Source organism: Juglans regia, chromosome 1, assembly GCF_001411555.2.
Source record: "Juglans regia cultivar Chandler chromosome 1, Walnut 2.0, whole genome shotgun sequence".
NCBI classification, from domain to species: Eukaryota; Viridiplantae; Streptophyta; class Magnoliopsida; order Fagales; family Juglandaceae; genus Juglans; species Juglans regia.
In genome coordinates this window covers 31,003,320-31,028,340 of record NC_049901.1, presented here as the reverse complement: position 1 = coordinate 31,028,340, position 25,021 = coordinate 31,003,320, and the positions used below count along the sequence as shown (strand labels likewise).

The following is a 25,021-nucleotide window of genomic DNA, read 5'->3' as shown; positions in this document are numbered from 1 at the left end:
GCCCAAAGCTGGTTTTATCCGCCACCAATTATATGCATGTTATATAGCATTTTAACTAAAGTATTGTTATATATATAATTAAAGATTATATGTGCAAGGAAAATATGTCCGCTTAAAATATGTTATCAAAATAAAATGGTGGAATGATAAATTAAAGATCAATCATTAATTAAAGAGTTTTCCTTAAAACAAGTCGGGCTTATCTTCCCCCAAAAGCAGCCCTCTACTCATCTAATGCCACGTAGGCATTCCATTAAAAATACAATGAGACTGCATCCAAGAAGAAATTCCAAGAGACACACAGATCTAATCCTCTCAGATCTCTTCCTCGGTTCCCCTTGTGTGTCACAGTCCCTTTGTTTTTTTTTTTTCTTTTGGTTTGTTTGGCCTTCGACGGCGACAAGAAAATATATGTGGAACTCAACCGGAGTGAGATAAGAGAACTCGGTGATGCCGTGTATGACGCCAGGGTCTAGCTTCTGGTGTCGCTTTGCTCTGTGCAGGTTGGCCTTGAACACGACGAATCTGTAGTCGTGCACTCGTGCTCCTCTTGGCTGGCATAGCTCTTACTGAACCTCGCCTCTAATTCTATTTTTTATCCTTTTATTTTTTAAATCAACCTTAACTCTTAACTCTCTCTTTTGAGTGGCATGGAAGCCCTCTCGCCATGGATGAGAGATAGAGGGAAGAAAATGTGGCGGTGGACTAGTTGTTGCTTTAGAATTTTCCTAGGTGGATGAATAAGATTTGGGAGGGAGATCTATTTGTGGTTGTCAGTGTAGAATACTTTTTTTTTTTAAATATTCTTTTTCACTTTTATTTTAATATGTTGTAGTTTATTTTAATGGTAGTTTCTTCTTATATTTTGCAGTTTATGAGACCTGAGAGAGAGGAAGATATATGAGAGAGAGGATGCACGAGATCTGACACTGGGTTTTCTTCTTCTTCTTCAGATGAAGCTAGAATGAATAAAATTGTGTTTTCTTGCCGCTGTATTTTTCTTTTTCTTTGAAGCTTGAAGGAATGGAAGGATGAACTCTAGATTTGGCAGGTTGAATGGTAACTGTTTTCTTGTTTGTCAAACTAGAGTGTAGACGGAAATGAAAAGTGGAGTTATTTTGGTAATGACTGGTGATGGTGGAAGCTGCTTTTCTATTGTGCATCAGTGAAACTGGAAGCACAAATCTTCCTATTGTGGTTGATTCTATTATTTTGTTTTCCTTGTTTTCCATGTGAACGAGTGTACTTAGTGTTTGGTGTAATTTCTAAGGTGGCATCATATAAGTGGAAGGTTGTTAAACAAGGAAACATGGCCTGACCGCTTAGAAGCGGCATAAATTAGAACTTAAAAATAAGAATTGCATTTTATAAAATGATAACAATATTAATACAACAAATATTATTTATTTTATAAATTATTGCTGAAAATAAGATGAAGATATTTGCTACTTTTTACCAAATAGTATTATATAGAAATAATATTATTTTTAAATATAAAAAGAAATATAAAAATATTCTTATGAATTTTTGTGTATAGAGTGCTCCCACCAAGGCCAGTGAAAGCATCTTGCAACGGGGCAAGCAAATAGTGCTCATAACCCAAGGTGACCTAGAATAGCAATAGTGCTAAGCACTGCAAAAGTGTGAGCCTCACCCTCTTGGAGAGGAAAAATCATGTTGGAGGCAAGCATAAGTGTTCACACTCGAAGCAAGCAACGAGTATTGGCACCAGGTGAGCGATAATACCATGCATTGAGAGAGCAACGAGTGCACGCAACACGAGAGAGAAGAAATTCAAGCCCAAGGTGAGCATAAGTGTTGGCATATAGGCCTACATCTCTGAATAATCAACATGGCAGGCACTCCACACGACCCATCATGGGTGAGCAATGAAGCTCGCCTTGAGCAGGGATTATTTTCTTGTGCTGGTCGGTTACTTGAGCATTGTTTTGATAAGAATGTAGTTGCTCGGTGGTCCTAAGAAGGGTTGTTTTCTTCTCTGCTTGGCTATCCCGAGTAGTGTATTGGTCGGGTTGGCCACACCTGAGCAAGTATTATTGTCTTGCTCTTCTTGGTTATCCCGAGCACTGTGTCAGTCTGATTGGCGTTACTTGGGATCACTCGATGAAGTATTATTTTCTTGCTTTGCTCGGTTATTCCGAGCAAAGGTTATTTTCTTGTGCTATTCGTACCGAGCAAAGTACTTGCCCTAGGTGCAGAACCACCTCATTTAATTGTTTGAATGCTCACCCATAAAAGGAGTGCTTGTTGCTCGCCTTGGGGTGCTAGCACTCTTAGGTCGCTCCGTGCAACTTTTGATCAACCTCATTCTTGCTCGAAGTGAGCACTTTTAATGGCCCCTGGGATGAGAACTTTTTCTTTGCACCCCATTGGGCAAGCATTCATAGCCCATTGCTAGAACCCTTCAATTATTCTTTTGCAAACATTGCTTCAATTATTCTTTTTTGAATGATCGCCCTTAGAATAGCATTTCCCATGGAACTAGTTTGATTTATTCAAGCTCCCATGGGGGTTGGATCATTATTCTTGCCCTTCGACTACTTAGTGCCTTGTTGGGGCATGAGCAAAAGTGCCTTGCTAGGGCACTTGCCTTCTTTAGTGTTGTCACTCACTCTTTGGGACGAGTTGCTCACCTCGGGTTCTATTGCTCAACATAGTGCTTCTCCATGAGAGTGACAGGCACTTTTGATCAACATAGCCATTGCTCGGGAGCGAGGCGAACCCTTTTGCTCACCCTGAGGGATGGTTTTATTTTTTCTTCTTACCTTCATTTTTCGGTCTAAGCTTCATTTTCCCTTCCCACCTTAATCTTTTCGTTCAACCTTAATTTTCCGTCCTAGGTTCATTTTTTTGTCCCACCTTCATATTGGCCAGTGAGGTGGTTATGATGTTTTGGATATGATGTACAAAAGAGGTATCCATATGTATGATATCCATTTGTGAAATTAACCTGTTAGTATGGAGTATGCATATTAACCAATTTGTGAAATGCCGACATGTGCTTGAACTTGCAGTTAACTTATTGAATCAGACTTTATTTGAATTGTGTTTGACTATCGAGTACAACAAACTATGTAATAGACTAGATCAGCAAGTTGGTAATGAAAAATTGTGAAATGCCAGTAGGTGAAATTGTTGTTTGTGTCTAACTTTGTCAATGAAATTTCAACAATCTTTCTCTTGAAATTCAAGATTCTCAAACACCCCCCCCCCTCAGTCAACAACAAGTGCGTTGAAATTTTTGTTTATTCGACTACTTACTTTGTCATTCAAATCGAGCATCTTTTGACTGTATTCATCTAAAATACTTGTGAGATCTCAAAAGTTTGGACTTCTTAGGCTGGCAGTAATATGATTGTGAGCAATTTCAACAATTGTCAAAACTCATACCCCATTCTTGTTCAAGTGAGAATTTACCTTCACCTTAAATAGCTGTTGGTCGTGGCCTCGAGATATTATTATGGTTAGGCTAGTATTTACCACCACGTGTACAACCAATTGTCAGATACTTCTCACTTCCATCTATCTCTTTCATTGTTCTTTGAGTCCTCACATCAAAACTCTCTTGCTTAGCATATCATTTGTAATAGGCCATAAGAACTTTCTCAGTTGCAAACTCCATACCAGATTCTAGTACTTCAACTCATACGTCTTCATTAGTTCCTTCCGCTTCCGCCTCTTTATTTAAGTCGAATACAATTTTTGAAAATGCAAATGTATGAATGAGATAAGAATTTATATTATATACATTGGATCTTAAAGTCATCGGGTTAAAAGTGTAATACTATTAGTAGAATGACAACTTTGATCAATCGTCCGTGACGCACTTTCAATATGATTTGAAATTTCAGCACTATTTGGCATAGTTGACGAGGGGGTCATTTCAACCCGTCCCAAGTTCTCAGAATTACTCGACAGAGGGTACAACATATAAGGTGGCATCGACGGATGCGGCAAATAGGCATGTTGTTAAAAAGATTGAAATGCATGTATAAAAATTTTTTTTTTTTAAATAAAATAAAATGCATCTACCTGGATGGTCTCTTGAACTGTCTTAAGTCCTCTAGATTACTTGACAGAGGGTACAACATATAAGGTGGTATTGACGGATGCTGCAATTAGACACAATTTTAAAAAGAGTGAAATGCACTTATGAAAAAACTTTAAAAAAAATTTAAAATGCATCTTACTAGATGGTCTCTTCAACTCATCTCCAATCGTCTGGATTACTCGACGGAGGGTAGGACATATTTGGTCCAAAATGATATTGCAATTAGGTATAATGTTGGACTCAAAAGCACGTCAAACAAAATTTTTAAAACAATAGAAGCCATCTACCAGGCTAGTATGGATTTCGATATATATTTTGAGGGATCATAAATGACAGGTAGTATGATTTTATAGGACCATAACATCCATATAATATAGAAATAAACAATACATTAAGTAAATGGAAATGTCAGACACAACAACATATCTAAATGACCAATGTGTTTAATACCTGGGTCGGTGAAATCGACGTAGAAGGCTTGGGTGGCCTTCCAATGCAAACGAGAAGATTCTTTATGCACATATTTAAACCAATTAAATGTAATTCGTATTTGAATGATAAAGTATGTGAAATTTTATTCAGAGTAATCAGGATCGAGTATTAACATTGGAACTATTGCAGTGAGGAAATTAGTGGTATAATATAAAGATACCAATATTTCAAAATGGTTAAGAATCCATTAGTAGTATCTAAATGAACTCTTCCAACAATCCTGGGAATGAATTTAAAAGTTTTGGAAATTAATTGATTGTAAATAATTTGGCTAATTATTGGTTTTCTTACAGATTCAGATACTTTGAAAGATGTGGTGAGATATGGAGGACATTGTTGAGAATTTGGACCTCCAAAATTCACCCCTAAGATCTACCCTTTGTAGGAATATCAAGAAAAATAGAGAAATAATCACAACACCAAACTTTACGTGAAAAGCTTTCAAAATAGGAGAAAAATCACCAGACCCAAAAAAGAAGATCCACTATTTGAAAAATTGTTACAATCACACAATCTTTTTTCTCACCACAAATACACCCACATAGCTTCCTCATTAGTAAAATTTTAACTCTCATCCCTTCCCTTTTTAGAAAAAATGACTATAGAGGAATTTTACCAAAGTCAAAAAGTTACTAGCTAAGCATATGACTAGTGCACTTAGTCAATGAGGTTGATCCTCCTTTTATAGGCCTTAGGCCTTGCTCCTCCTTTATTTCCTACCAATGTGGGACTAAAGCCAAAGAGCAAAACCCAACAATCTTCACCTTGCCACAGCCACACTCCACCTCAATGAAGATCTTTATAACTTCCACTATCATACTCCACCATAAAAGTATACTTACTCAGAATAAACCAATTCTAAATATTTTACTTCAGCCCATGTCGAAAACAACTTTGTTGAAAATTATGATGTAACCTCCACGTTTGACTTTCCTGGAAGTTCATCAACCATCGACATGAATTTCCACCACACCCTGCCTATGTGCAAATTTGTAGACACGCTAACATTAACAAATCCTCTATCATGGCAATTTTGGGAATTAGCGGCATGCCATGAGAATGTACATGTCCCTTTTCAAAAGACATCATCTTTCATAGAGAGAGACACAAAGTTAGTTTCATTATCAGTATCTCTATTTATTGACTTGGAGTCACTTGCCGAACCTGCTCCTTGTACTAGTTGTTTCACCAGTCTCTAGTATCACTACTGACTTTAGGGGTTGGTCTGCCCTTTAACGCCTTGTGTGATCATGATTGTATCAAAACATCCTTGACTTGCACTTGCCACAAGCCAAAATTTATTCTCCCATCAAATTTCTCTACCTCAAATTTGATAGGATTTGAAGTCCTACTTCCAAACATTGCCTCGATGAATTTTACTGTAGAAATTAATAGTACTGACTAAGTAAGTTTTAAGGAAAGATTCTTCTTTCCTAGATAGAACTTTAACTTTTCCAGGAAAGATTGGAGGGGTCAAATAGTGCCACTTAAAACCCAATCTCCTAGACAGAATCTCCTAAGACAATACATATCCACATTACCACACCAAAGCTGCACCCCACCAAAAGGACCTAGGCTCTGATACCACTTGTTGAGAATTTAGACCTCCCAAATTTACCCTCTAGGATCTACCCTTTGTAGAAATATCAAGAAAAATAGAGAATAATCACAACACCAGGCTTTACTTGGAAAGCTCCCAAAACAGGAAAAAAAACCATTAGACCCAAAGAAGAAAACCTACTATGTGAAAAATTGTTACAATCATACAATTTTTCTTCTCACTCCAAATACACTCACATAGCTTCTTCACTAGCAAAACTTTAACTTTCACCCCTTTCCATTTTTCAAAAAAGGACAACAGATAAATTTTACCAAAGTCAAAAATTACTAGCTAAGCATATGACTGGTGCACTTAGTCAAGGAGGCTAATCCTCCTTTTATAGGCCTTAGGCCTTGCTTCTCCTTTATTCCTTACCAATGTTAGCATAAAGCGAAAAGAGTGAAACGCAACAGACAGGACCTTGAAGTAGCATGTGAAGACTTCAACAATATTATTGGCTCCTCACCAAACAACGTGGTCTTCAAAGGTACAATGAAAGGTGGACCTAAGATTGCGATGATATCCTTTTGCAGCAAAGGAGAGCATTGGACTGACTATATATCCTGAGCTTTACTTTCAGAGAGAGGTACTAATTATCAGTTGATAGAGAAGCAATATTGTTTGATATCTACAATTAGATTCTAGTTTTTGTCTCTTTGTGTGTAGAAAACTAAATGAAAAAAATAAAGTCAAAATCAACCAACCCAAAACTTGGTTTTAGAACAACAATTAAATAATTCACGCCAATGCATGCCTGGTTGACATTATAGGAGATACGATCAAGGGAACACAACATATTCAATACCTGACTATATGAGATAGGCTAAAGGGAACATCAATGTAAGAGTAAGGAAGGTAACTTAAAACCCTAAGCCCCAAAATCTTCAATATTTGATTGATCACAAAATCAATAACCTACGGAAAAAAAAAACATGTTTCAATAAGAAAATCTTGAAAGGAAATCTGATAGGAGCCCCAAATATGGTATTCCTCCCAAATATTCGGACAACCCACACATGATGCTTTCGTGGCTCCTGTCACCTCTTTTCGTACCCAAACAAAAACCATAATTCACAATTTAAAAAAGAAAAAAAGATCTCAAAAGTTACTTAGAAATTTGAATAATTGCGTGAAGGAAATGATAAAGTGCCCAAAGAATTTTCACAAGAAGAGGAAAAAGAAGCTAAGACTTCAACAATATGTAGGAGCGCAAGCAGAGAGAGAAGAAAAGGAAAAAGAAGCTGAACAGAGGGGAGAATGCGGGGCGAGGTGGGAAAATCTCGAAATGGGTTACTAAACGAGCGTTTCAGCAAGAAAAAAGGAAAAAAGAACAAAAAATTGCATCAGCAGTGTGTAATATTAGGGTGAATAGTAGCTGATGAATAGAATTATACAAATTAATACGTGATTGATTGTAATCGTATAGGTCATAATATATATAGGGAGAATTTTTAAATATTGTTTGGACTTCAATGTCTCGAGTAAAATTTTTACTCTCTAGGCTTATTAACTTGATCAAATTAATCCTTCTGCCATTATTCCCTTTGTCAATTATTAAAGAAATCAATTTAACACCAATAAATATTTGACACGCGTGCATAATGTTTTAGAATATAATAATATAAAATTTTAGAAAAACATCTAAATAAACAAGTTTCAAATTTAAAACAAATAAATATGTTTTTCTTATGAGCTGTACTTTTGTTTAAATGAAAGTCATTTTTGAACAACAGCGAAGGTTTTTTAGAAGTTTCTTTTTGACTCTGAAATCTAAATCAATTTCCTAAAAATTTTTAAAAGATATTTTCAGAATCATAAATGAATTTTTTAGATGTTTTTCTCAATTTTCTAAGGAATGTTTTTATATTATTTTTGTATTGTTTAAAAAATTGTAAAGTATTCTGCATACGTGTCAAATATTTATTGGTGCGGACGTAGCACTTTCGACACTAGTCTACTAACGAAATAGTAAAAAAGGATTACATATTTCATCAAAATTACAAGAATAAAAAAGTGAACAAGCTAAAATAGAATTTGGGGATGAATAAAACTACTTTGTCTCCCATATTTACCGCTCAAGTTGACCGCTTGAGTAAAAAAAAAAAATTATTTATTTATTTTTTTAATTAATGATTAAGGAAATAATTTTAAATATATTAAAATATATTTTTTTATTTTTTTAAAATATTTAAATATATTAAAAATGTGAAAAAAAATGAAAAAAAAAACCTAAAATAACGTGTGGTCACGTTGAGCAAGCTACTCTGGGCGGTAAAGTAGCCCGACTCTTTGGAGATTAATATGTATGATCAGAGTCTATATATATGTGTATATATATATATAGGACGTTGCTTTGTCAACAAAAGATTTTTAAATTATTTTTTAAAATATTTAAATATTTTTTTAAAAATAAAAAAAATCATATATTCATTTAAAAATATTTATTTAATCATTAAATAAAAAAATAAAATTAAAAAAAATTAGATAAAGAATTTTGGTAGATATCTTTTGTAAGTATAATATTTTTCATATATATATATATATATAGAGAACTATTTTAATAATTAACTTTCTATTTTTCTAATATAGTTCTTTTATTGACGATGCTTCGTTGGTAGGGCCGTAGGGGCCGTGGAGATCTGTTTATCGACGATGCTTTACAATTTGAACTTTTCCGTACTTTTTGATTTCAATGAAAATATTTTAGAGAATAGGGGACTAGAAGCCAAATAGTGAAGAGGACCCTCTCGTACGGAAGGTATCTTTAGTGCAGAAAAGGTCTAAGATCATATGTCGAAGGTGCATGCATGGGGTTCTTTTTCTTTCCTATATTTACTATTTATAACAAAGGAAAATTACACTTAGAATTTTCAATTGTTTGTCGGAAAACATAAAAGACAAAGAGAAAAGAGCAATTTCTATATATATATATATATAACAAAAAAGAAAAAGCAAACTTAGGAATCATCTTTCTTTCTTCAAAGAGATACTTCCAAGTACAATTATTTATTATCTTTCTAATTACATATCATCGCTACATTATTTTTTAATATTTCATCAAATGATTAGATAATTATTTACATTGAATTAGGCATGTGTATATGGTTTTTCTTTTCAGCAATAATATGATAAGGGCATCACTTTTAGAAAAACCTACGGATCCTCCCCCTATCCTGCCACTTTAGAACCTTGTGATCTATTAGGGGGCGATCCTCCCGACGAACTGACCGTACTCCAAACCGACACAAGTGAACAAGTAGAGTATACTAGGGCACTCCTGAAAGTCTCCTCTATCTCAGAGTCTATGCTGATTTGGCGACTGGGCTCACACTCTATTTGCTGCTCAGCCTTTTCAACCATAAGCCCATGGGAATGGCTGGATTGACTGTCTAGCTCGTGCAATCAACGACAAATTCCTTCACCTTAGTAAGCTAGTTTTGTAAGCTAAGCAAGCCTGGTTCTCTGAGCACTACGGTAGGACGTGGATCAATCATGACAAGACTGGACTTCTCCATAAGGTAATAGAAGAGTCACGGTCCAGTTCGTTGGCCTTTCTCCCTTCTCGACCAGACGAAGGAGATATGAATTCCATTCAGGCGAGTATAGGCTTGGCTTGACCCTATGTTCTCTCCTGGTTGGGTCAGAGGCGAAGACTGGCAAAGTTCATCATTCTCTCGGGACGAGACCCCTTCTTGGACATATACTCGATTGGGATACCTAGCTAGAAAATGACTCCATTTATGCCTTTTGCAAGGCCTACCCCTTATAGAAGGAAGATGAGTTAGACTCACCTAATCTACGACCAACCATAGGAGGAAAAGAAAGCAGCCTCTCTAAACTTCTTACTTGAGGTAGTAACTACCTACCCTAATGAGGATATAAGAAGTCAAGTTTAAATGCATAAGAGAGCCCTTCAGGAACTATCAAAGAGAAGGAAAAGATTGATGAAGATAGGTTGCTGCTATTGATCTCTCCTAGGTAGAAGAATACACAAGGTTGGGCCTAGATCACAGTAACTCACCAAATATGTGGGGGTACAGTAACTTAACTAAACACTGTAATATTTATTTCTCGCTCCTTTCAATTTCACAGGAAACCCTCCCATTCTCACTGTAACCTTCTCCCCATTCTCTCCCTCACTTTCGTAACTCTCACTCCCGTAACTCTCTATCGGTCCCAACGACTAAGCCCCCGTGATCTGAATGAGAAACTCCCACTCTCTACAAATCTGCCACCAGTCTCACTCCCGAAACCCCTCTCTTCATTTTTATTCTCATCTCGAAACCCCTACTAATCAACATTCACCACACCCTTTCCATGACTGAGCCCCTGTGAAGACTCTCGTCCTCGACGACTGCCACAAAACCCTCGACGACGGCTTGGTTGTTAATTTATGTGGTTTATCTCTTCTCCTAACTCTCTCACAACTTTTGTCATTGTTTGCTCTTATTGTTATGATTTGTAAAAAAAAAAATCATTAGCATGGTTATTGTTGTGATTTGAGAATTTTTTTATTATTATTTTCTTACTGTTGAGCATGATTATTTTTTTTATTTGTGATTTGATCGAGATTTCTTTATTAAGTTCTTACTATAGAGCATGGTTATTGATGATTTTTTTTGTTTGAAAAAAATAGTGAGAGAGAAAAACGGAGACTTCTTATTTTGAGGAGATTTCTTGATTTTTTGTTTGAACATGGTAGCTAACATTGTAGCCATTACCTTTGCCATAGAAATTGGGAGATGACTGCATATTGTAGGGTTATGCCTGACATTAAAACTTTTTACATGTTCTACTTAGCATAACTCAGTTATTTTAGTATATCTCATCTAATAAATTTAGTTATTCATGACCAAAAACTTTGGTGTTGGTGTTGGTTATTATAGAAGAAACTTTAAGTAATTCAGGACAGATTAAAACTCAGGACAGAAAAACTTTTAACTAATTCGTGACAGATTAAAACTTTAATTGTAGATTGCCACAAAGACTGTGTATTTAAAACCTATAACAAATTCATGATAGATTTATGACACAAAAACAAAACAGATTTAGCACACAAAAACACAAAGAATGCCACAAAAACCTTTAACTAATTCAGAATAGATTTAACACCTTGTAGGTTTGCTAGTGTGTGCTTTTGCATGCACGTGTTACTGTGAGTGAGCGTGTGCGCACGCTTTTACAAGCACCAAGCTAATATTGTTTTCAACCAACAAAACAAAATTTGAACTATTGTAGTATGTCACCACCAATATTGTTTTCATTTAATACATGTTAGTGGAAAAGCTAAAATTAGAAAGTAATGACTCAGTCCTGCATTTGAAAGTAATGTCAGCTTTTGAAAGTAATGTCTATCATTATCATTATTCATGCTTTTGAAAGTAATGTCCAGCATTATGGTCGATTTTTTATGGTTTTATGATTTGTTTTATGGTTGATATTGTATGAAGTTTGAGTAGAGGTGTCAACTTGTATTAACGAATCATATTCATGTCATGTCAAGACATGTATATTATACTATATAGGTCAACTCTAACCCGACTCGTTAAGCTTATCGTGTCAAAATCTCAAATCCTAACACGATCTATTAACATAACGGGTCGTGTCATGTCAATCTGTTTTGACCCGTTTATATAAATAGATTGAATAGACCCGAAATTAACTTATTTGACCTGGTTAAGTTTAGCATAATTTTATATAAATGTTAAGATCACAATATCTATAAAAAATATATAACTAACAATAAGTCCAAAATTACAATTTAAACAATAAAAATATCAAAATTAAAATTTTGAACAATTTTTTTTAGGTATGAGGGTATAATTGTAATTTTAACTTTCGTAACTGGTCAAAACGGGTTGACCCGTTATTAACCTGTTAAACAATCGTGTCTTAACGGGTCAATCTGTTTTGACTCAAACCCGTTAAGACTAAACCCTAATCCGCTTTTATCGTGTCGTGTTCGTGTTGGATTAACGGGTCATGTCACATATTGTCACCCCTAAGTTGGATTGGGGTTTGTGACTTTGTTGCATGGTTACTATTTTATGAAGGATGAATTCATAAATTTATGAAGATCCCTTTTTTCCCCACACTTCATAAATTTATGATGTTTGGGTGGGGTTGTTTTAACAACCCCCCTATGGCTAGCATCTTGTGCAATAATGTTGAGGTCTTCCAACCCGAAGGGGAAGTAAGGGCACCAACTAAGAAATTCCAAGTGGGTGTGTCCCTTCACTGTGGAGGAAGACAACCTCTTGATATCATAGTAGCTCAACATTAGCATAGATGCTATCAGGGGAACCAACCAAATCCACCCAATTGTGAATAAAAATCCATGATTACTTTAATACCTTTAAAAAACCTAACTGGCCTGAATGTTCTGTGGGCTCATGTACTAATCGATGGTCAACCATCCAAAAAGTCACAAATAAGTTTTGTGGTTGCTTGACCCAAGTTGAATCAATGCATCCAAGTAGTACCAATGAACAAGACAATGTATGTTTCTAATTATTATAGATTTTCATTGAAATGTGTATTTATATTTTTATGATTGTTGTTTAGATTGAGAAGGCAAATCTAATGTACTGATCGACCCAAAAAGTCACCTATAATCTGGACCATTATTGGAACCTATTGAGGTACCAACCAAAGTGGAAAGTGCATATGGATAATTTTTCAACAAAGAGAAAAGAAGGTTGCTCTACCGTTCCAGTTTCCAATGTCAGGGATGACAACATTTGTGAGTGCATGTCTATCAATGTGGAGAGGCCACTAGGCAAGAAAGCTGGAAAAAAAAAAAAAGGAACGAAAAAAGAAACACAAAGAATCTTCACCTATTGATTTTGACGAAAGGTTAAGTCACATATAAAGTGATAGGAAGATAATGATGATTGAGCGGCGGGAAGTGGTAAGCCAGGCTGAGAGGGATAGAACTAAAATTATAAACCTTATGAAGAAGAAGATGGAGATTGAAATCATGAGTTTGGGTCTTGATAACATGAATGCGGTACAATGAGATTACTTCCGGTCACTTCAAATGGACATCCTAGAAAAAATAGACCACCATCTTAATCTTAATATATTTTGCTCGGTTGTTTTTGTATAGTGGCTATGATAACTTGCTGTTTTAATCCACCTACTTTGAGTTGTTGTTTTGATCCACCTACTTTGAGTTGCTGTTTTGATCCACCTACTTTGTTTTGTTGTTTTGATGAACCTATACTTGGTTGGATAGAAATGAACTTTTGATGGCTAGACAGATTATGTAGTAGCTAGAAATGTATGAACTTTTGATAAACTTTTGTTTGACAAATTATGTATTAGGTTGATAGATGGAAATATATGAATTTTTTATACATTTGTATGAACTTATGTAGTACCTGGAAATGTAGGAAATTTTGATAAACTTTTGTTTAACAGATTATGAAATGTATGAAGTACTTTTGATAAAACTTTTGTTTGACAAATTGTTAATTTAGCTTGATAGATGAATTTTATTTTGATATAGAGATTGTTAGAAATTATGAAAATGAAAATAAAAGTATTTTAAAAATAAATAAATAATGCATTAAATGTAAATAAAAAATAAAAAATAATATTATTTTATTATTATGGAGAGTAAGATAACTAATCCAATGTGAAGTCTAAGTTTTGAGTGATTAAGCATAAGGCGAAAAGCAGCATATTAGCCAAACTTTGCAATAAACTTTTCCCAAGCCAATGAAAATGCTTTTAGTATCACTTAGGTTTAACTAGAAGATGATTGTGAAAGAAGTTGGCAAAATAGTATTTTTCTTCTTGAAAAATGATCATGTTTCCATTTTGCATGTGTACAAGCCTCTGTTTCCAATAGCGATGCTTTCCCTAAAATGATGATCTTTTCGCCTTGTATCTGAATGGGCAACATGATTTGTTTACAAGATAAACACAAACATATTCATTCAAGAGATTGCCAAGGCTCAACGTACCAGTACTGGCTAGAGAGAAGTCAGAGCTTCTCTATCTAGGAGGTGGATAATATTTCTGCACTTATTGTTGCTTAGATACTAATATTACACACTTCATTACACTCATCGATCTCTTCAACCTAAACGAGCATTATGATGGACACGGAATCTCTAATCTCACAAACGGAAGATCTCTCATGGAGTGATATGAATCTTCAACCTGCTCCAAAAACTGCAAAAGCAAACTCAGACAAAATCCTGATAGGAAGGTTAGTAGCTGATCGGCCTCTGAATAAATTTGCAATACATTCAAGTATAAAGGCCTCATGGAACTTCATCAAAAATTTTCTCATTGAGGATTTGGAGATAAACAAGTTTATTTTCACCTTTAGATCCACTCAAGATAAACTTAGAGTGCTAAATCAGGTCCCTTGGAACTTTAAAGGGCATTTACTTATTCTGAAACCTTGGCCACTAGGAGCTACTCTTCAAGAAATCAGTTTAAACTATGCTATTTTCAATGTGCAAATACATGGATTACCTCTAGATCATATAACTCTTGAAAATGCAATTGAAATTGGAAAAGCTCTCGGTTCATTGATCAAAGTGGAAGTAGATCCTCTTTATGGATTAACCTTCAGAAAATATATTCGTATTAAAGTGGAGATAGATATAACTAAGCCACTCATGCAAGGTTTCATGATGCCGAGAGTTGGGAACCATGAGGTATGGGTCGCGTTCAAATATGAAAAATTATTAGACATTTGTTATGCGTGTGGAAGACTTGGACATTCTCAAATCTTTTGTGGATATCTAAGCTCACCTCCTACAAGACTTTCATACGGCCCTTGGCTTAGAGCTGAGTTTAACAACATCCCATAAAGTGTTCAGTCAAACCAACAAATAGATAGTGGGCAACATGAAGCAACAGAACACTTCGAACAATTTAGTCCTCCGGTTTCAAACGCAGATGATTACAGCAAAGGAAAGCAAGTTATTTCCCCAAGGAAAAATTATGAGATAACTTTGGGTCGGCAGAGTAATCTTACCAGTGTTCAAATTGAGAAAAATGCAGAAAAAATTCCGGATCGGGTGCAATTCCTCCCTTCTCCTCCAACTCTCCAAAACCCAAATGAACTTGCGAAGGGAACAACTCCACCAGATTCTCAAACACTGTTTAGCTACAGTGATCAGTCTCAATTAATACTCTCACCTACAAGTGTAAATGTGATTACTGTTCGGCCAACCATCGAACCCTGCAGCTTCAATTCAAGTCTCAGCAAAATATCCCTCTTAACTTTATTCCACCAACCGATCCTCATTTTGTCATCTCGTCCTTTAGTGCGACGTCAGAGAAAATCTCTCCATGGAAGACGCAATGGAAGACTATCCACAATGCGATGCAGACTTATCAACATCAGCAGAAAATTGATGGGCTTGGATCAGAAATCGGGCTGGGTCTCCATCGAGCCCACTGTGTTGAACTTAAGGATATTGAAACGAGGCCGTTGTTCATGAGCGCCCAGCATCCCGAAGCCTCTAATGTCGGCCCATATAAAACCTATAACTTTCAAAGGTCAGATATCCAACTTCAGCCCATAGCAGCTAGCGCCGGCCCCTATAAGACTTCAGTCCAGCCATTTCTAAGGCCTGATATGCCAGTTAAGCCCGTAGCAAGACACAGCCCTTTAAATCTCAAGACAAAGCCTGATATACGACTTCCGTCTGCTACGCATGACCCAGGCAAATCAGCTCTGTCCATAGAAACAAGCCAAGAACCCGTGAGTATTGAAGACCAATCCGTCTCTCCAATGGATTTTCAGTTGATTACTCCATCTCTCAAAAGGCACCAGTTGGTTGAACTTTCAGAAGCTCCTAAGAGGAAATCTCAAAGACTCATCAAAATAGAGAAAAAAGACCCGACAGCCTACTCAAATAAAGAAGAAACATCAATGGCTCAAGCACTCTTAGATATGCATACTGGAAATTTCGGAAAAGAGAAAAAGTTAAAAGGGAAAACAAAATTTAATCCCTACAGCAGACCATCATCCCAAGGAAAATCCAAAACAGCTTCTGAGGTAAGCTTAAAAAAGCCTCCACAAGCCAAGTGAAGACATTAGCTTGGAATTGCAGAGGATTAGCCCGCCCTAAAGCAATCAGAAACCTTAGGGCCAATATTAGGATATATAACCCGGATGTAGTTTTTTTGTCGGAAACCTTGGTGGTAGATGATAACACCATATCTATTGTTCATAGTCTAGGTTTCCATCATTTTGTTTGTATTCCTGCTGCTTGTAAAAAAGGGGGCCTTCTTCTTTTGTGGCGTCCGGGTGTAGAACTTGAGCTTGTAAATATTAATAGTAATGCAATTTTTGTTTTAGTTTACTCCGATCCCCCACACCAACCTTGGTTACTCACTTATGTTTATGCACCAGCTCAGTGGATTAACAAAGCTAATTTTTGGAGTCATTTAGATTCAATATCTCAAGCTTTTTCAGGGCCCTGGGTTTGTATGAGTGATTTTAATGATATTACTAATCAGTCTGAAAAATATGGGGGTAGGCTTGTTCCTTTCAACCCAAATAGGGGTCTTAAAGCCCTTATGGACATAAACGGCCTGATTGATATTGGTTATATGGGACCAAAATTCACTTGGACCAATAATAGACAAAGGAATGCACTTATAAGAGAACGATTAGACCGATCCATTGCTAATCAAGAATGGAGACTACTTTTCTCAAATGCAACATTACAGCACTTGGCATCATCAGCATCGGATCATCATCCAATCTTATTGCGAACAACAGCTAATATACGTCAAGCTCCATCATTCAAATTTGAAGAATTTTGGACTCATGAACCTCTGAGCCACCAAATAATCAGTGAAACATGGAAGAAACCACACTTGGGCAACCCGTCTTATATCTTGTGCATGAAGATCAAGTTTACAAAAGAAGCACTTAAAATGTGGAACAAAAGTCACTTCGGCAGGATCAATCACAATATCCTTCAGATTGAAAATGAACTTCTCGAGATACAAGGCAATCTTATGACTCCTTCAAACCAAGAAAAAGAAAGATTCTTGCAACATAGACTGCACAAGCAACGTGAATATGAAGAAATCTTATGGAAACAAAAATCCAGACTTACTTGATTAACTTCAACGGATCTCAACACCAAATTTTATCACTTGACAACAACAATTCGTCGAAGAAGGAATGCAATTGAAACAATCAAACTGGGACCAGGTATTTGGTCTATGGATCCTCTTGAAATAGAATCTGCTTTTATTAATCATTTCAGCTTCATATATTCCTCTTCAAATCCAATATTTCCTGAACAATTGGATAATCTATTGGACAAACAAATCTCGGACATAGAGAATGATTCTCTAACTGCCATACCAGAGGAAAAGGAAATATTTGAAGCTCTAATACAGATTCCCAGTAACAAAGCTCCAGGACCGGATGGAATGACAACCCTCTTCTATAAGCACTATTGGAACATTGTTAAAATAGAAGTCATACTAGCAGTGCAGAATTTCTTTAGTAGTGGTCAACTTCTAAAGCAGATTAATCATACCAACATTGCTCTTATCCCAAAGACTTCTAGTCCAAATAGTCCAACTCAATATCGTCTCATTACCCTTACGAATGTCAGCTACAAGATCATAACCAAAATTTTGGCAAACCGTCTCAAAGATCTACTCCCAAAAATCATCTCACCACTCCAAACAGCATTTGTCCCTGGCAGAAACATCAAGGAAAATACTATCATAGCTCATGAGCTTTTCCATCATCTCAAAAGAAAATCAGGGAAAAAAGGTTTGATGGCTATTAAGCTGGACATGGGAAAAGCATTTGATCAAGTGGAATGGGAATTTCTCTACGCAGTGATGAAGAATTTGGGATTCAGTCAAAAGTGGATAAATTTGATAAAGGCATGCATATCTACAGTATCTTTCTCCATTCTCATTTATGGTTCACCAAGAGGTTTCTTCAAATCACAAAGAGGTATAAGGCAAGGAGATCAAATGTCACCTTTTCTTTTTACTCTGGTCACAGAAGCACTATCAAGAATCTTATTGAAGGCTGAAGCTCAACAGAAACTGGAAGGGGTTCAAATCAGTAGAAATAGTCCAGCTGTGTCACATTTACTCTTTGCAGATTATACTATTATCTTCACAAAGGCCATGGAAAAAAATGCAAAAAACTTATCAGAGTGTTTGACAAAATATCAACGTTGGTCAGGACAGAGGATAAACCTGAGTAAGTTTTCAATGTTCATCACCAGAAATACAAGCCAAGCAACAAAATCTTCTATTTCCCAATGGTTACCTTATAAATCTGCATCGGCTAGAATGAAATATCTGGGATTACCAACATCCTTCAATAGAAACAAAAAAGAAAATTACAGTGATATGCTAGCTAAAGTGGGAAAAAATTGGAAGGATGGAAATCAAAGCTATTGGCTCAGGCAAGCAGAACAATATTAATCAAGTCTGTCGTAAGCACGATACCAACATATCACATGACCTCTTTTTAGCTACCAAAATCAGTCTGCAAATCACTTGATCAATCTTTTAAGAACTTTTGGTGGGGATTCTCAAAGGACAAAATTCATCATATGACATTAAAGTCCTGGAAATCTATCTGCTTACCAAAAAAGGAAGGTGGACTGGGTATCAGATTAATGGAAAGGATGAATCAAGCGATGCTTGCCAAAACAGGTTGGGAATTAAGTGGACCTTCAAATGGTTTGTGGCATTCAATTCTTTCTGCTAAATATTTAAAGAACACAACTTTCTGGGAGGCGACACAAAAAACAACTGACTCATGCATGTGGAAGGGATTACTTAAAACAAGAGAATTGCTTAATAAAGGTCGTTGCTTCCAAATCTATAGTGGAGAATCTATAAATATCTGGTCAGATCCATGGATTCCTTCGCTGAATAACTTCAAGCCACAGCAAATACAATGTATGACTCTTGATCACCCAAATCTTACAGTTTCACATCTCATTATTAGTAATCTTAGGAGTTGGGATGTACCAAAATTGCGAAACCTTTTTGATCAAGAGAGCATATCAGAAATTATAAAAATCCCTCTCTTGGTAAGATTGATTGAGCAAGACAAAGTTGTATGGGTACTCAGTCACAATGGAAAATACTCTGTCAAAACAGCCTATCATGCATCTTTGCAGACTCAAGTTTTAGTTCAGCCTAGCTTCTCTATATCACTCTTCAAGCCTATGTGGAGCCTTAAAATTCATGATCGCCATAAATTGATGTTGTGGAAACTTCTTTGGAATATTCTTCCTACCAAATCACGAATTGGTAAATTCATTACTCAACAAGATTCTGAAAAGTGTCCACTTTGCAACCAAGAGAAAGAGACTTTACTGAATCTTTTTATACAATGTCCTGTCATCAGAATCTTGTGGCAACAGAGTAGCTGGCTTTTAAATCTTACAAGACTGCCTATAAATTCCATATCAGATTGGATTTGGATGATCATCTATCCAGATAAAGAATTGGGCCTTCTATCAGAAGAAAAGCATCATTTCCAGCTATTTGCAGTCATAATGTTAGATTTTATCTGGAGAAAGAGGAATGACATAGTCCACAATCACACATCTTTATCATTCCTAGATGCAAAAATCCAGCTTCAACACATCTTTGATGATTATAAAGAAGCCTGGAAAATAAAAAAGAGTCAACACAGCAAAGAAGAAGAATGGAAATCTCCTCCGTTTAATTATCAAAGCTTCTCTTTTGATGCGGCAGTGAGGGATCATTTCTCAGTAGGCTCGGTAATACAAAGAAATCATAGAGGAGATATCCTGGGAGTAAAAACAGAAAAATTCCAAACTACTAATCCTCTAATCGCAGAAGCCTTGGCAGCATTGTTAGCATCTAAGACGGCTTCCAATCAGAATCGTGCAATAATAGAAGGGGATGCTCAGTCGATATTTACATCTATTGAAAATCCAGATTCGACTCCTTTCTGGAACATATCAACTATTATTGATGACATTCTTCACATCTCCCAAATTCACCAAGACTGTAAATTTACTAAGATACATCGATTTCAAAATCGATGCGTGCACTCGATGGCGCAATAGGCAGCTACAAATCTTGTATTTAGAAGCATACCTTTAGATATTATTCCTAGTTGTTTTTTGTGTCTTGACAGTGGAAAAGATCCACCTTAAACTTTTATAATTTATTATTTATAATATGCTTGATTAGAAAAAAAAAAAAAAAAAAACATGATTTGTTTACAATCATGATATTTTCCATGTCACAAGTGAAGGTTATTAATAAAATTAAAAGCTACCATCCTTTTTATTTTAAGTAACTTTCATACCTAGGATTAAACATACATCTATACAAGTACGATGTTTCGCAGGTTAAAAAAATAATCTCAAAATCACATAACTATCTTTCTTTTTAGGAATCTTCTCTCTCACTTAAAATAATAATAATAATAATAATAATAATAATAATAATAAAAAAAAAAGATAAAAGATAAAGAAAATAGGAAATCCGTACGATCCTGGACATCTTTTGCGGTCCCAAGGCCAACACTATCCCATCACGAATAAAGCTATGACAAATGATATTGTTTCCAAGCAAATCTCTGATTTCATTGGTAGAACAATATTATATTATATATTAGAGAAATGACATGACTGCAGTTATAATTATTTTATAATATATTTTTACAATAAATCGTAGATTTAAAAAAAAAACATTTAAAGTTTTCTTGATTTAAATATTTCAATTTTATATAAGATGGATTTAGTTTTTGATTATTTCATTCATATAAATTTCTATATTCGAATAACTATTTTTTCATTTTATAACAATAATATAATATAAGATGAATTTAGTTTTGATTATTCACATCAAATTTCTGCATTGAATTATCAATTTATTCATTATATAGTAATGAGTAATTAATAATTAAAAAAATTAAATATTTTTTTAATTATTAATTTATTTTATTTTATCATAATTTACTATTCTAGCTAATACAAATCAATCCAATATTTCCCATTCAACTATATTTTTTTTTACCAAATTATAAATGACTGATGGCTCACCACGTACATGTAGGATCTTCACAGAAATGAATAATCTGAACAAAAAAACATGTTAATCACGCTGGAAACAGCTTCCTTTCCAGACCAAATTTGGAATTTTTTTTTTTTCTATTCTCAAGTTTTCCAAGAACCAGAGAACTATCATGAAAGATACAAAACTACTTCAAAAAATAAAAAAGATACTAAACAGATAAAATGATTATATATAATAAAGAAATCTCAATGAAAGTGCAATACAAAAATAATTGATAAGGAATGTCACTGAACGTTGATGAGAAAGAAACGGAGTGAGAAATAATTGATAAAAAATATATTTGATGTATCTAGAATGACTTTCAAATTTAAAAAAACTTTTAAAATTCCAAATTTAAAAGTTATTGTAGTTAAATTCTAATTATTTGGAATTTAACTAATCCATTGTGAGTATATTTTACTCTCTAATAGTTAAATACTCAATGAATTTAACTTTTAGATAATCCATTGAGGATGCTCTAAACTCTCAACTTGAGCTTGAATTGTTTTTTTTAATAAGATTTAATAATTAATACATTAGATAAATAAAAAAATAAAAAGTCTAATATTGAATATGTACAACTAACAAGTAGAATCTCTATTAAATTATAAGATTTTAAAAATTTATAAATAATTAATATCTAACTAGTTGATATTTATCCATATTAACAATATATTATATACCTACATTTTAATATCTATTTCATATGTAGTTTCCATATACTAGTATATGAAATTATTAAATCTTATCGACTAATTATTATACAAATTATAAAATATACCTATGAAGTATATTCAATATATAGACATAAGTAATTAGATTACATATTATATATTTAATTATAAAAGTGTTATACTTTTATTATTAGCTAATACATATATATATATGCGTATGTATATATTTTTCAATATATGAATAAGCTTTAATCGAGTCGAACTAACAAGTCGACTCGAGCATAAACCAGCGGGCCTTAGCAAGCCTTAGCGGAGTCGAATAAAGTTTTATCGGATATGTGTCATTTATTAATTGAACGGATATCTATTTTCACGGGTGAGCTTTTTTTTTTCACGAGTCAAGTTCGATTCGAGTTTAACCGGACGAGTACCGAGTGAGCTATCGAACAGACTAGTTCATTTACAGCCCTATATACTCAAAAATCGTAGATATATTAACTTTCAAGACTCTTTTGAATAAAACTGTAACATATATACACCAAAGAAATTAAGTTATTTCATGGATGATACTGATTTTGTTAATTTTTCAATAGATTGGAAAATGAAAAATAGAAGTGTGACTTATATATATAAATATATATATATATATATATATATATATGTTATCTTGAAGAGAGATGCTGTTTTGCTTTTTTAACGAATAGGCCGGTAGTAACTACTACATTTCTCAATAAAACTGATTTTATTGAAATTAAAAAACTTAAATTAATTTTATATATCGAAATTAAATGACCAGAAACCGAGCTTAATTAATCATGGCGAATTGTCGTTAATTTTTCAAGAAAACAAATTATATATAATTACTTTTTTTTTTTTTTAAGAAAAATGTTATCATTCATTTATTCATCAAGAGAAACTTACATCCATAACTGGATATATGCAGAGATATCTCCGTCAACCATTTGGACTGGTCTGGACTTCACTACTGCTAATACTCTCTACAGGCAAATGTCTAAGAGACAGTAGTTCTTTGCCCAAACATAAACTCAACTTCACCATTCATAGAAAGGGAGAACTCAACTTCTACAGACAAACCGTCCAAAGGACGAACTTTTTTTTTTTACAATACAATAAGGAAAACAAGGACAAAAATGATGGATTGGAGTTTGGACCAACTCCGATAGACTTTGACGACATGTGAAGGCAACAAACTTATCTCCTTTCAACCACAAAAGTCAAATCTGAGATTTGGTAGTGGTGATTCCGGTAATCCTATGCTTGAGGATCATGCACGGTGATTTCAGCAAAACCGCCACTATTGTCTGAACGATTTGCAGCCTAAGAGTCTCTTAACGGTTATTGGAAAACTGTAGATCTGACTTTTTCATCCTTGAAAGAAGAAAAATAAACTAAGAAATAAGGGAATGAGAGGGAGAAGGAGGAGAAAGCTAATGCCACCGATCCTCTAGTTAAACTTAGATCTGGAGGCTTTTTTTTTTTGGATTGAGAGAGAGGGTTCCCAAAGGGAAAAATATCTATCAATTCAACAAATTATATATATAATTAGAACCATATAATAATATGTGAATTAGAAAAGTAATCATGAAGTCTTATTTATAAATTAATTGCTTTGAATATTTTTGGGAAATGAGACTGCCTTTCGTCCAAAGTAATTTATGGGGATGATGTATCAATGAAAAGTAATTAACGTCCCTGTAATTAATTAATATAAATATTAGGGAATTAAATATAGCTCTGATATTCTGGTATATATAGAATTAAGATTAATTTCATGGGACGTTGTTTTTTGCAGGTAATTATTTAACTAGTAACTTAATTTTACGACATGTTAAAATACTAATTATCAGATGGATGTGTTAATTAATAAGCTTTCACTATTTTATAGCTAGCTAGCTATAGATCAATCTTTCAAAAAACGGCCTTGTTTGTTTTCCAAAAACATCTCATCTCATCTCATCTCATCTCACCTCATCATTACAACTTTCCCAAATCTCCACACAAAATAAAATAAATAATTTAACTTTTTCAAATCTCAAAACAACAATAATATTAAAAAATATATTTTAACAATATTTTATTCAACTTTTTAACTTTAATCTCAACTCATCTCATCTCATCTCTGAAAACAAACGGGCCTTTAAAGTTAAAAAAGGCTTTTGTCCTGCGCCCTCGCATGCGCATGCATGCATGCATGATCATGTACTAATTAAGCATGCTGCATGTAAAGAGAGGATCAGGGCCGGGTTGGTAGGGCGAAAAAGGTGGAGAAAGAAAAAAAGGTAAGAAGGAAGATACATGTTTCCCTATATATAATGCATGACTTTACACATGCATGCATGCATATATCTGGCTAACTTGCATGTAAACCATGCATGCAGTATAATGTGTTATGCGTTTGGCATGGCATGGCATGCATGCAGCTGCTCGATGGATCTTTATTGTTTTCGAGAAACATCTCAAGTTTGAATTTGATAACAGGTTTGATGGGGAGTTTATATGACTGGTGGTAATTTTAGTATCTCTTTTCATGCAGTGCTTAGGGTTTATATATATATATATAAATATAAATATATTCGATCCAGCTTTTATTGACAAGGACAACCATATATATTATGCAGCTAGCAACATCAAATCTTTCCAGCATATCTCGTTTGCAATTCTGTTTAATAATTCAAATATAAACAGTGATATAACAACACAAAAAGTCATCCCAATTTGCAACTTGTTTCTCCCAAACACTATACTCCAACAGTAACAAGATTAACTCGTACGTACAACTTACAAGATCTATCGATCAATATATATATCTAGATCATGCATGACAGCGTGCAGCACCATATATCCCATATATATATATATATATGTATGACATAATTAATTCTTTAATGTTTGAACATTAATTAATTCTGCTATTTTTTATACAGATATATATATTTTATATTACCAATAATATATAAAAAAATTGCAATATTGAATGGTGAATATTACTGATATTGGTAGTGTCCGGGGTTATAATAAAGAGTAATGTTACTCGTCATTCCAATTCTTATAATCTTTTCATCATCATATATATGGTATATGTTATTAGATGAT

General features: G+C 34.3%; 1 long non-coding RNA gene across 1 annotated transcript; it reads left to right on the top strand.

Annotated features, from left to right (window-relative positions):
* The first annotated feature begins 313 nt into the window (after positions 1-313).
* Positions 314-1,125, top strand: LOC118344278. Its single transcript, XR_004798028.1, has 2 exons — positions 314-503; positions 872-1,125. It is a non-coding gene; the product is annotated as an uncharacterized LOC118344278 (long non-coding RNA).
* Positions 1,126-25,021: the final 23,896 nt, after the last annotated feature.